General features: G+C 60.4%; 1 protein-coding gene across 1 annotated transcript in view; it reads left to right on the forward strand.

Annotated features, from left to right (window-relative positions):
• Positions 1-12,291, forward strand: part of RBFOX3 (RNA binding fox-1 homolog 3) — an 80,286-nt gene that overhangs the window by 45,452 nt on the left and 22,543 nt on the right. The window lies entirely within an intron of this gene.

Genomic DNA, 12,291 nt, shown 5'->3' on the forward strand with positions numbered 1-12,291 from the left:
CAGGGGTACAAGACCACCAAGAGCTTCTCCTCTTCCCAGAGGCAGACGGGCTCCCAGGGTGAGAAGGGGGCCTTGGGTTGCCCACGCTGGGGTCAGAGCCCTACCTGCGAGGCCTCAGGCAAGGTGCTCGACCCCCAGGAGCTTCACCGTACTCACCTGTGAGGTGGGGGAAGCAGGTAGATGGGCTTGTCCCCAGACACAGCACCTCCGAGGGGCCAGCACGCTGCCCCCCAGCCCTTCTTGCTCTCACTTCCCACCTGGTTTGAAGAGGGTCCAGAGGGGTTGGCTTTTCCCAAGCACCTCCCTTGCCTCTCGCAGCTGAGGATGTCTCCTCCCAGCGCTCCTGACTTTCCTGGTCGGGAGGCCTGCAAGCAGCAGTTGAGAGATGCTTGGGGGCAACTGGGCAGCCACCTGACTCCCCCCACCCAGTGCTCCAGCGGGGAGCAGGGAGAAAGGGTGTGGCCTCCAGACTCTGCAAAGGGGCCCATCAGGTGACAGGCAGCGTCCCACCCCCAGTTCTGACCCCACCGGCTCCCGCATCCCTGCACAGCCACCGTTTCCTGTTAACCACGGCCCCATCTGTCCCCAGAGGGGAGCGGCCCAGGGCCTGGTGCTGGTTCTTCGTGGTGCCTGCACACACATGTGTGGACACACACGTACACACACACAGGGCTACAGATTCAGGGCCGGGCAGCACCCAAGGGGGTTTGTGAAGTGGGGTGAGGACCCCACTCATCGAGGGGCAGCGACCGGCCCCAGCTCCCTCAGCTCCCCTGTGCCACCCAACGCCGTGCTTGTCCCCCTACCTCCCGCCGTCCTACAGAGTCGCGGCCCCGGGGGTCCCTGCCTGGCCCAGCAGCCTCAAGCTCGGCAGGGCCCCCGGGAGTCGGGACCTGTTGGGGGTCTTGACTGACAGCACCCTCACCCCACCCCTGCTTTCCTGGACCCACATCTGCCAGATGGCGGCTGCCGGTTCCTCACTGATTTCCCCAGGCAGGACGGACGGCGGGGTGGAGGTGAAGCTGATGGGAGAAGGAGATTTATGGGGCCACGTTGTGTATGATTTGTATGCAGTGAGCTTGGAGGGAATTATGGCTTAATCTTGCAAAAATCCGTCCCCTCCCCTGAGGCTTTTCAGCTGAGATCTGGGCCCAACTTCATGCAGGAAGAGGATGAATCTGGGCTGAGGGACCAGCGTGGGCTCTGGCGGACGGCCGGGCTCCATTCTGGGGGATGGGGGTGGCATCTCAGTCAGCAGAGCGGGAGGGCCCCTGGGGTCCATCGGGTGGAGGGTCTTACCCTTTCTTGTGCCTTGAACCCCCTTAGCATCTGTTGAAGCACATGGACTCCCTCTCAAAAAATGGTCTTCAATGCATGAAGTACATAGGATTACAAAAGAAACCATTTTATTGACATACACTTTCTGAAAGAGAGAGAACATTTAAAATCGTAAGCTGTGGCTTCTTTACAAACGTGTGAAAGAGCCAGGCGCAGGGTCGGGTCTGCTCACACCCTAGTTTTGGAGTTGGGGTGAGTAAAGCGCAGCACGGTAGGAAGGACCTGCAGTTTGTGTTGGTGACGGGATCTCGGGTGGTACACACGCCCTGGGTTTGCGGCCACGTTCACGGGTGCCGACATTTCAGTTGGAGGATAAGATGGAGACGTAGGGTGTTTTTCTGTCCAGGACCACAGGTGCCCTGAGTTCTTTCCCCAAATAGCACAGAAGCACACACGAAGTACACAGAGCACACGTAGAGCACGACCACGCTGCTTCCAGGCTCTGGGCCAAGTCGGTGCATTTTGTTCTGGAGCCACGGTGGCTCTGGGTCGGCACTGTCGGCCTTCGTGGTGCAGATGGTGGAAACCAGGCCCACCGGCAGGGACACTCGAGAGAGAGTGTGGCAGGGCTCCCCCACCCTTGTGCCAAGCCTGGGCGGAGGGCTGGGTGACCAGGGCACCCCAGAGAGCTGTGTCAGGAGACTGGCGCCAGTGCTGGGGGCTAAGTGGGAGCCCAGGCTCGGGCCCCACGTGTGCTCCATGTGGAGGGGCTCCACCATCAGGACTCACTGTTTGCCAGGGTGACCCGGCCCATTACCCACCCGGCAGCCACCAGGAGGGGTGTGAGGCCCTACTGGAAAATGAAGGTCTTTGGACCAAAGGAAAAGGAGACATAAAGCGGGAGAGACCCAGGATTCTGGAGGCAATGTGGCAGGGGCAGTGGGAACCCAGCCCGGGCCCGCCCGTCTTTGCCACCGCTGCCAGGAACGGCAGAACGTGAGGCCACAGCGTCAGATTATAAACTTGCCGAGCGATGCAGTGTCCTAGGGGCTTACCTCTAGGGGCTCTGCTTGGATTTCCCCTGAAGTCCCTCTAGGTCTCAGGGGTGGGAGCAGACACGCAAGGCACCCTGTGCTCTCTGGAGTATCAGGTCTGCTAGACTCTCCCCCATCACCCCGCCCAGAGAAGGAGGGAGGGAGGGAGCTGGCGGCTACAGAATACACAACCCAGTGGGTCCCGAATGAAGCAGTACAGGGTGTGACGGGCCTTCCCACAGCCCTAATTCATAAAAGATATTAAACTGGCTGCCAGGGGACAGAAGGGACTGGATGGGACAGAGGGAGCAATCGCTCAGGTGGACTCTCATCGCCGGCCTTGGAGCCTCTGCATCTCCCTCCCAGCAAACCCTCCCGGCTGTCTTCTCGGGGTCCCTGGTCTCCCCTCCATCCCCGTGCGGCCCTCCCCCAGCCTCCCCCAGAGCCCCCTCACACCTACCACCGGCATTGCTGGCCTTCCCTGACCTCCAGTTGCCTGGATGAGGAAAGGTGAATTGGAACCCTGCTGGCGCCGGCACCCCCTCTCCCCAGGGGTGTGCTGGAGTCCTTCATATGAGCCCTGGATTGTGTGCATCCCTTCCCAGCTCCACGTTCAGTGACTCCGAGCTGGTAGCTTGAAATCAGTGGAGCGGGAGTATTTACACCACGGAAATCTGCAGCCACCACAAGGCAGGACATTCCCTCCACAGAACCCTTGTCAGACACTTAACTCCCTCCCCCTCTGGTGGGGAGGGGAGGGGAGCCCAGGTCAGCCTGTCTTCTGAACACTGGAGGAGAGCGTCAGGCCCAGAGGTGGGCACCTGCCGCCGGGTTAGCAGGAATTCTGTGAAGCCGGGAGAGCCTGCTCAGCAGAGCCCTGGGATCTTTGGGGAGGGGAGTGAGGGCGTTGGGCTGCCGCTGACCCTCCCCCGGGGCCGTGGGTGGAGGCCCACCCTCTCCTACTCCCATCTGGACAAGAGTCCATAGCCATCGTGCAGCATCCGCTGGTTCCGGAGTCAGACGAGCTGCGTGCTCGTGGGCAAGTGACTGCCGGCTCTGAGTTTCTCTCCTCGCACAGAGAATGCCAGTTCCTGGGTTGTTTGACGATTACATGAACTAACGAACACCTTTCTGTTGCTGAACACAGTGGTGGGCTCTGAAAAGCCCTCAACCAATGGCCGTCACTCCTGCAGTCAGCATATACTGATATAGCCCACCCGCTGTATCCCTGGGCTGTGTCAGGTGTTGGGGACTCAGTGGTGAGCCCTTGCCCCCGGGGGTCTCCACCCTCCACTGTTGAGGTTCTGAAATGTTCGGGTGGGCTCAGGTGCCAAGGCATTGCCCTTCCCGCTCGAGTTCCCTGCACCGTGATGGCAGCCTTGCTCTGCCCTGAGGCATTTGTGCCAGCGCCCAGGCTTGCAAAGACCATGTCCCAAAGTCTCTGCCTTGAAGTACTGGCCTGCAGGGATCCACCCACCCTGCACGCCTCTGGAACGACATCTTAAAGAACCCTAGGAAGGGAGGTGTGAGATTCCAGGAGGGGGATATTCCTGCCGTGCATCTGGGGTGGCGGGCTGGAAGGGGGAGGAGGGGTCTCGAATGGAGACGGGCACTGGGCCTCCAGGACTCACCCTCCACAGGCTAGGACCTGGCTTTCTTCGGGTGCCTGGGCTGTTTGGGTCCTCTGTTCCTGTCTGGCAGGGCCACTCTTCCACGAAATTTGGGGGCAGGAGCCTGTGAGCCATGGAGGTGGCCTGTTTCTGGGCTGTGAAAGCAACTGCGTCCGAGGCCGGAAAGAACCTGGTGAGGGAGAGGGCTGTGGCCAGGCCGTGTGCTGTCCTGCCCAGCAGGACCCCGCTGCCGCCCTCCCACATGTGACATCTATCCCGGGGCAGCCCCAGCTGAGTCCTGGATCCGCCCTTCCTTTCGCTCTGGGTCTTGGCAGATCCTGGCAATCTCAGTTGTAACTGTTTATTTCCGTACCGGTGCTCCCGGGAAAACAAGCTCCCTCCCCTCCTTAAGTTACACAGGAAACACTCAGAGGCAACGGAGGTGCCCAGCCCGCGCACGCTTCCGCCAGGCCCCTGCTGTCAGTTGGCCGCCCAGGAAATTGGAATGTTAGCGTGAGCCCAGCACAGTGGCGAGGTTAATTGGTTGTCCCCCGAAAGTCACGTCGTGCATTTCAGATTTAGCTGATGCTCACGGGGCCTCCCCGGGGTGTCCACTCCCAGAGGCAGGGCACACGCCAGCACCTGGAACCTGGCCTAGTGGGTGCTTGGTGTGTATTCAGCGAGCGAGTTCACGCACACCGTTGTTCCCACGCCCGCTGGCGCGGATGTGGGAACACCTGCCCTTCCTGCACTCAGCAGCAGGTGACCCTGGACGAATCAGCCTCCCAGGGTGCTGATTCCTCCTCAGCTGAGTGGACAGAACGTTCTCGGTCTCGGAGGTCCCTCTCTGGGATCCCGGTTGTCCTGGGTCTCCTTGGGCAGCGCCAGGATCCACCGTCCTTGGAGAAAGTCAGAGGACCCATGCTTACTCCTGCCCCTGCGCCTTGAGTCACAGCGGGACATCTTGCCCAGACCAACGAAACTCCCCCACGTGTCAGCAGGAATGTGAGCAGGCCCTGATGTGTGGGCCAGCACGGACAAGAGTCCGGGGGTCTCCGGCCCCTTCCCTTGATATCGTCATGTGTCCCAGCTTCACCTTCGTTCCTTTTCGATAATCTCATCATCTCTTTTTCCCCAAAACTTCACTTTCCTGTGATCAGCACGTTAAGAAAATAGGACTATCATGTCCGAGAAAACAACTAAATGTGTCAGTCTCGTGACTCCCCTTCTCCCCTGTTCCTCGTATTCTCCCCCTCCCCCCATCCTTTTCCCTTTCCCCTCTGTGAGCATCGATCCTCCCCTCTGTTACCGTCACGTTATCGCCGGTGGCTCTCTTGCTCTATGAAAACTCCGTCCCTCTGCTCCTGAACCAACCTCCCTGGGCAGCCACAGCCAGAGGGAGCCTCCCTCTGAGCAGGTGGGTGTCGACCAGGCCCTCAGCCCCTGGGAAAGGAAAGGTGCGGTGGTCGCCAGGACAAGCGGAACGCAGCCTGGATTCGAATTCACACGGAGCCATGGACCTGCGTTTCCTCACCTGTAAGACGGGAACAGCCATCCCACGTATTCCTGGAGCTGCACCAAGGAACAATCAAGACGGGTAGAGTGTTGTGGATTCTTCGTGCCCTCAGAGCGTCAGCGAGTGGAGGACAGTCCACAGACTGCAGTAGTGTGGGCATGGGATGGAAGTTTCCAGAAGGCAGATTTCAGCTCTGCGTGTGGAAGAGCTTCCCAGCAGAGCTGCTCTGAGAGGGAAGGAGCCTCCATACCGGTCGTGAACATGCATCACTAGGCTCGCTCAAGCAGAGCCAGGCGGGATGCCGGTGAGAGCGCAGAGATGAAAGTCACTTTGTCTGGCAGGCCGGGTCTGGTGTCGCCTGCAGTCACCTCCTGTCTGAGACTCGGGGACTGAAGGAGTCTCGGGTTTGCTCGGGTTGCAGATTCCCCAGTGTCCAGAGATTTGGGGCAAGGCTTCACTCGTGCATGCCCTGGGATGGGAAAGGCAGGGCCATCCTGCTTCCTGGCTGAGAGGTCAGAGCTGTGAGGTCCCCTGGCTCAGCCGTCACTGGGGACTTGAACCCACACATCCTGCCTGCCAGCCGTCAGCCCCTAGGTCAGCTGCCTCCCCTTCCGACACTGATCGGCACGGAACAGGGGAGGCCTAGAGGCCAGGCCAGGGATGCTCACAGAGGGCCCTCTGAACCAGCCTCTTCTGGAAACTGACCCACCCATTCTCCTGGTCCTGTGAATTGTCACACATGGCATGAAGGCTCTGGCCGGGCCCCTGCTCCGGCCTTAGGAAGTTGACATCTGTCCCTCTTGTCCTGGGAGCATGGGCGGTGTATCTCCAAGACCCAGTCCCAGGTCTCTCCTCCCCACAGCCCTCCACCATGCCTGTGTAAGGACCCTGTCTGTGCCGTGAAGTGTGGAGTGTGGTCAGGGATACCCTGGGGCGGCTTTCCTGCCCACTCTCCGCGTGGCCATGGCCTCCGTACCCCCTCCGTGAAATGCAGCTTGCGACACCTGCCTCTTCAAGTCACCCAGAGGATTCAATGGCCAAGTTCGCAGAGTGCCAATGGCAGTCCCTGCCCACACGGGCACTGTGTAAATCCAGCCTGTTCGCCTCCTGTGTGTCCCCGGTGCCAGGCAGCAGCGGCTCAACAGATGCCAGTGACTTGGGTAGAGCTCAGTATTTGGGGGCGTGGCTGTGAGGGTGGAGGTCTGCCCCCCTCTCAGGGCAGGTGAGCCTTGTCCAGAGCAAAACAGGCAGGTCACGCACCTAACAGCTTGGCCCTCGGGACTGGTGGTCGTGCTGCGCTCCCCTCCTTCGCCCCGTCTAGAAGCCGGCTTTGCCCAGAGGTGGCGGAGAAATGGCTTGGTGCCCAGTCTTTGCCGCCAGCCTCCCTTCCCTCTGCAGCCTGGCCTGTGGACCAGGGGCTTACGGTGCCCTCCCTCCTCGGGTGAGGAGTCTGGGAAGCAATTAGCCTAATTGTCGTGGCGGGGCTGTGAGCAGAGGGGTCCCCAGGGGACTGCACAGCGAGGGGCTGGGAGGGGCTCTGTCTGCTGCCACTTCCGCTCTTCCCTTCCCCCCAGCACCCTGCTCCCTGAGCATCCCGCCCAGCACACCACACCTCACCCCGAAAGATGGGAGCTCGCTGGCCGAGGCCTGAGTGTAGGGATTTCCATTGGGCGAGTGAGTGATGTGGGCAGAAACACTTGGGAGGGTCTTAGCTCTAGATCTTGAAGATAGAAGGTCCTCCCGCCCAGCCCCTGCCTCTAGGCAGACGAGTCACTGTTCCCTTCCCACAGACTAAGAGGTTGGGCTGTGCCCAGGGCCACCTAGAAATGGACGCGTTGAGTCTGCGCTCAGGGCCTGGTACCAAAGGCAGTCCCACCCCAGATGCAGGAGCAGAGACAAGGCCGTTAACCACAGGGCCTCCCTGAGAGGTTGGCCAGGCCCTCCCTGGTCAGAGCCCCTCCCTACCCGTCCCTTGGGCTGGACAAGCCCTCCCATCCCACGTCGCCGTGTCGTCAGGATCCAGCAGGGAGCAGGTGCCTCACTGGCTCTAGGATAACATGAGTTTATTTACAAGGAGACTCTCTGCAGAGGTGTCTGGAGGATGGGCAGAGGGTCACCACCAGGAAGAGCGCAGGACCCCAGAGCTGCTGGTGACAGACCTGTTGCCACCCCAGGCCTAACGGTCAGAGGAGGAAGCAGCAACTGAGACTGAGAAGGAGGGAGGATCCTGGAGCAGCCCCTCGAGAGGGGCGTCTAGGTCCCCCTTGGTCTAGGACAGAGACGGCCTCCCAGGGAGACAGCAGGGGAATAAATACCCCAGACTCACTCCCCTGCTCCGGAAGCCAGAGGACAGAGCCCTAGCCTCACCCTCATGGCCAGCCACACAGCCTCCCCCGACATCTTCCTGCCTCCCGAATCGGTCCACCCTCCGTGTCCGTTGCCCTCAGTTCCCCTTTGCCAGATGAAAAAACTGATCTCTCTAGAACTTACTGCCTTCCAACCACCATCACTGTTGGCTTAGAGTGGTCAGTTCCTGCTGGGCCAGAAACTCCTCCAGGGCAATAAAGAGAGTGGTGAGTAAGGACCAAGAAAAGAGAGCGCGTCTGGAGAGACTAGGAGTCGGCACATTCAGTGCAGCCGAGGGGTCAGGTTGGATAAGTCCCGCGAGCTGACCATTAGGTTGTCAGGTGGCAGAGGTGGGAACCTTGCCCAAGGTAGTTTCAGGGGATGGTGCCAGGGAGAACCGGCTTGGGGTGGGATTACGAGGGAACGGGAATAAAGGAGTTGCAGCTGCAGGTCTAGGCAACTCATTCAAGAGACTTTGTTCTGTAGGGAAGCAGTGCACGGGCGTTGTAGCTGACGGAGCCGTGTGGTCAAGGAGGGTTTTCTTTTCCCATCATGGCAGAGAGTAGACAACTTGCCGGAGCTGTGAGCACGTGCTGGTGACAAGGACTGGACAGCAGTGTGCACTGAAGTGATGGGTCACAGACAGGAGCGGGGACGGGAGGGAAGGCCGAGGGTAGGACCACAGGCAGGGAGGTGAGCAGGGGAGCATGGACGTCGTCTTCCATGTGCCGCGGGAAATAAGAAGCACGGTCGTCACTGAGAGTGAGGCTAGTGGAGCATGGTTGGAGGGTTGAGGAGGGAGAGTGAAATGGTCATTGAGAGTGAGGGGCAGTGCCCGACAGAGGGACGTGATCTAAGGAAATCAGGGTGATTTGGTGCTTTTCTCCAGTTATGGGCCACGGAGTGGAGTGGGCAGAGGTGACCTTACTGGTTTGCCAGGCCAATGTGATGACAGGAGAGAGGAACAGATTTGCAGAGGGAGTGGGGATACGTGACCCGACCATAGTCTTTAAGCTTTAACCCGTCTGTCCATCGACCCATCCATTCACCTTTCATCAATTCACTCTCCATCCGTCTTTCCATCCATCTTTTTATCCATCCACCTATCCACCCACCCACCCCTCTGCCCATCCATCCATCCACCCATCCAGTGCCGAGTACAGCAGTGTTGTGCTAAGTACAGGGATGTGGGGATGGAGGGTGAGTGAGTGGCCCCCATTCTCTGGGAATTCATGAACCCCTGGGGAGCCAGACAAGTTCACAAGCTGCTCTGAGATCATCTGAAACCATGATGCTGTCTGAGATGAGCCCCACGGCCTGGCAGGGGGACTCCGCTCAGCCCATGCCGCCAAGCTCAACCCCTCCCTCATTGTGGCCCCAACAGACCAGGGAAGAAGGAAGAAAAGGAAAGTGACAAACACTCACTGTTGCAACCCTCTGTGTGCCAGGCAGCTAGACAGCCTCTCCGGATGGACCTGATCACTCACTGCTTTTCCATCCTAGTCTGGTCTGGCGGCTCTCAGCCCAGGCTACACTTCAGAACCTCATGGGAAAGTTTGGTTGTAAAGTTGAGCTGCCCTTTGGTGGGGTCCAGCCATGCGTGTGCAGCCAAGGTGAAGGCCGCTCATGGACGACAGCCACCATGCGTGGGCGTGGAGGACACCCAGGGCGGGGGTGTCGAGAATTGCCCAGGACCCACCGAATCACGCCAGAGATGACCACTGCAGACGGGGAAACAGGCTAAACGGTGACCTGCGGCCACTCGGTGGCCAAGATGGGGGATTGGAGCCCTCCCTGTGCTTTTGCACATCTAGACTGTCACTAGGCTGTGGAATCTCACCTCCCTCCAGCGCCCCCCGTCCCCCGCACGAGGAGCAGAGGGCCAGGTTTGGGAGCCGGTGGCCACTGCCAAGTCACTTCGCCCCGTACCTCAGCTTTATTAGCTGTGAAATGGGGAGGTGGCGTCTACCTTGTAGGCTGGAGGGAGTTCGATGAGTTCGCGTCCGCAGAGCAGGGAGCGCCAAGTGCTCAGATGTGCTGACTTTGTGTTGCAGATGTCCCCGTCCCATAGCTGCTGCCTGCCCACCCCAGACCCCTCCAGACCCTGGCACTCAGGACACCAAACACACCTCCCAGCATTCCCACTGGGTCGAAGCTTCCCCTGACAGTCTGGGCTCCGGGCTCCTGCCCAGGAACCACGCAGTGGGAGTGATCAGCGTCTGCCCCTCTGCCAGCACGGGACCCGGGGAAGAGTGCACTGGGGAGAGCTATGGGTGGGGTGGTAAGGAAGCAGACGGGAGAGGAGCCCCCCTTTCCTGGAGCCTTGGACGAGGTGGGGAAGAGGGGGCCCTGGGAAGATGTAAGTTAGTGAAGGTTCTAATCAAATATTTATCAGTTAATTGATATCCGGAGGCTGCTGACAGCACCCTCTCCCTCACCCTGGCCTGTCCACACTCCTTGCCTGGCTCTCTGCCCCCTACTCCCCTCGGCCCCTTGCCCTCGCCGTCCTGGAGCCTGGCTGCTTGACCTCTGCCAGCCTCCCTCCCGCCTTGCTGGCCCCCTCCTCCCTCATCCTGAGCCCACCCCTTCCTTCTCCCTCGGGCCGGGAGCCGGGGACGTTGCCAGCACGTTGGCCGACTGGGTAATGGGGCTTTTCGGCTACTTGGGATCAATGAGGCGGGACCCTCCAGCGAGGAACGGGCCCTCATGAGTGTGTGCACGTGTGTACACGCGTGTTTCCCTCCACTCGTAAGGGGCGTGATCTCTGCCCCAGTTTCTGCAGAGAGAGGGGAGGGACCTGGGGGCTTCACCAAGGAGGACGTAGAGGATGGGACTTCTCATCAGGCGTTGGGTCGCCCCAGGAGTGAGGGGTGTCGGCTGCGAGGCAGTGAAGGCTGGCACTGGGGCCTCGGGAGCAGGGCAGGGCTGGGCCCCGGGCAGAGAGTTGGGGGCCTCAGGCCTCCGGCTAGAAGGGAGGTGAGCAGGCAGACAGTGGAGGGGCAGGGCTCCAGCCTGAAGGCAGAACACCAGGCCTTGCGCTCAGTCTCCATGGCGCTCAGGCCACCCCCCACCCTAACAACTGATTCAACATCTGGGTAGTTGGATTTACTCCCCAGTGGATAGCAGACGCCACCAGGGCAGGGGCTGCCCATCCGGGTCCCCACCGGAGCCACAAGCCTGGCACCCCCAGGTGCCCACTAAAGAGTTTTGGGTGAATAAATAGTCACCAACTGAAGGAACGGCGTCGAGCAAGCCATCCCGCTCACTGGGAGAAGCACCTGTCTCGCGGGGGAGATGGACAAGGAGACAGACGCTAAAACTGAGGTCAAAACACGCAGAGGAGGGCTTCCCTGGTGGTGCAGCGGTTGAGAGTCCGCCTGCCGATGCAGGGGACACGGGTTCGTGCCCCGGTCCGGGAAGATCCCACATGCCGCGGAGCGGCTGGGCCCGTGAGACATGGCCGCTGAGCCTGCGCGTCCGGAGCCTGTGCTCCGCAGCGGGAGAGGCCGCAACAGTGAGAGGCCCGCGTACCGCAAGAAAAAAAAAAAAAAACGCAGAGGTTGATGGGGGAGCGCGGGAGCACACGCGAGGTCCCAGGGCATCGGGAAAGCAGTCACAAGGGTCAGCCGTCCCCGTGTGTGCAAGGGTCCTTCCACACTGGGAGGCTACTCCAGTGAGGGGTGGCCCCTGTCCTTCCAGGTGGTGAGGAACCCTCTTCCCTGGAGACACCCTCAGAAGGCCAGGGGCCGCCTCCCCTGCTCCCCAGTGTGTGTCCACAGCAAGGGACAGCCAGAACCCTGCTCCACCCCTACCTCCCCTGGCACCACGAAGGACCCCAGTGGCTTCTCTGGGGCTGAGGGACCTGCTACCAGGGCTGCTCTTTATGCCTGACGTCAGTGGTTCTCACAAGCCCCCAGAGTGCAGGAGGAGGTCTGGGGCGGGGCCAAGAGTCTGCCTTGCTACCTGCTCCCAGGTGATGCTGTTGCTGCAGGTCCTGGCACCCCATGTGGAGAACCATGTGTTTCCGGGCCCTGCTAAGGGTCAGCGCTTCTAAGAGCCCCGCATGGCTGGGATCAGCGTCGAGGGAGCACTTTCCCTCCTGGGGCAGCAGGCCTTCAAGAGGGTGGGAGGGATCTTTGGGGCATCTCCAGGATCCTCAAGACAGAGGCGGGGACCCCACTTGCCCCCCTGATAGCACCTCACCCAGTGGCCACCGTGAGGCCGAGCGGTACCAGGCTCCACGTCTGCTCCATCAACTCCAATCCTCTTCCCTGCAGGCTGTGAATCGTTTTCCCTCACTCCTGCTTTACTGATGAGAAAACCAAGGCTTAAAAGCCTTTCTAAGGCGGGAGGGAGAGGGTGTGGCTATCAAGGGCCACAAGAGGGATTCTGGTGCTGCTGGGACGTTTTGTGTCTTGACTGGACCCATGTCACTCTCCTGGTGGGGAAGGTTTCACAAGATGTCACCACTGGGGAACACTGGGTAGAGGGTACACGGGATCATGCT

The sequence above is a fragment of the Phocoena sinus genome, chromosome 20 (genome assembly GCF_008692025.1).
Source record: "Phocoena sinus isolate mPhoSin1 chromosome 20, mPhoSin1.pri, whole genome shotgun sequence".
In the NCBI taxonomy this organism is placed as follows: Eukaryota; Metazoa; Chordata; class Mammalia; order Artiodactyla; family Phocoenidae; genus Phocoena; species Phocoena sinus.